Here is a 1,739-nt window from a genome sequence, read left to right as displayed (position 1 = left end):
CATATTTCAACACAATCTCTCCTTTAAAATGAATTGTGGTATTAGGGAGACCTATACAACTGTGGAACAGGAAGACGACGTTTGTGTAATCTGTTTTGTATTTGAATATTTCTTAAAGGGACTGTTGACCCTCCATGCAAAGGAGGCAATGCCTTATTCGCAACAGTCCCCTTGAAACCTTTTTCTGATCAATAATTTGGAAATTATAATAGTTTTCTAGATTAAACAAATGTTTAATTTAGATAATTCCGATATGGTTTCCTGAAGTAGAAATGAGTAGGTAACTTTTGTAGAAAAATCACAATTGAGAATACCCAGATTTCAAAACAAGACAGTGATAACCAAAAAACTCTGAAATAGGAAGACGACTTTTAGAATCAAGTTATAACTTTAAAAGTCCTATTAGCATGATACACAGGAATCGGGCAGAGTAAACAGACCCATTTCAATAAATTATTGATTTAATAAGTGACTAGTCAAACTATTTTCTTTGTTGCAATATCAAATAAACTTAAGTATTGCTATAATGTCGTCATCCTATTCCAGAGCTTTCTGGTTTTCACTGTATAATTTAGGCAAAGGTTGTGAATCGGGCATTGCCATTTTTGAATGGAGGGTTGCTTGAAATTACGCTTACGGTCCCTTTAATGCAAATAGTTTTGCCAGTGGTAGTAGCTTGAAAATCAAGTTATAAAATGAAATGGACCCAAGTATACACTACAACATGTGTTTTTTGGACAATTGCATTTTCTTGTATTTGTTGTTTCTTTCTCTTTTCTTCTTTTCCCTTCTTATTCATGCCATCCTACCCTTCTCTAATCCTTCATCCCATATTCTTCATAAATTCATTCATTCATTCATTCCATCTTATCCTTCTTTTATCCTTCCTCCCATATTCTTCATAAATTCATTCATTCATTCATTTCATCCTATCCTTCTCTTATCCTTCCTCCCATATTCTTCATAAATTCATTCATTCATTCATTCCATCCTACCCTTCTCTTATGCTTCCTCCCATATTCTTTATTCATTCTATTCATTCATTCCATCCTATCCTTCTCTTATGCTTCCTCCCATATTCATTATTCATTTTATGTATTTATTCCATCCTATCTTTCTTCCCATATTCATTATTCATTCCATCTTACCCTTCCTTCCATATTCTTTATTCATTCTATTCATTCATTTCATCCTATCCTTCTCTTATCCTTCCTCCCATATTCTTCATATATTCATTCATTCATTTCATTCTATCCTTCTCTTATGCTTTCTCCCATATTCATTATTCATTCTATTCATACCATCCTATCCTTCAATATTCTTTATATTTTCGTTCTATTCATTTCATCCTATCCTTCCTCCCATAATCTTTATATTTATTATAATCATGCCATACTTTTTCCTGTCCTGTATCCTAAAAATATTAATATATGTATTGTACGTCCAGCTTTTAAATTTATTTTATTTCAAATTCTTTAAATCAGTTTCGCGATAATTTACAAGTTTCCCAAACTGGAAGTGGAATCATGTCTAAAGTTTTCGTCTCTACGACGAATAAGGCTTGTTACTGGTTACATATTATTGCTCAATTAAGCCCTGTATGACTGAGGACGGTAGGGGACAAGTAGTCATATTTTCTGATTGGTTGGGGAAAGCGCTGCCTGAAAATACTGGTCTCCTATTGGCGTACCACAATTTCCCGGATTAAATGTCTGGATGTGAGATATTCACCAAACCTC

Source organism: Eurytemora carolleeae, unplaced genomic scaffold (assembly GCF_000591075.1).
Source record: "Eurytemora carolleeae unplaced genomic scaffold, Eaff_2.0 scaffold146, whole genome shotgun sequence".
In the NCBI taxonomy this organism is placed as follows: Eukaryota; Metazoa; Arthropoda; class Copepoda; order Calanoida; family Temoridae; genus Eurytemora; species Eurytemora carolleeae.
This window is presented reverse-complemented; position numbering follows the sequence as displayed.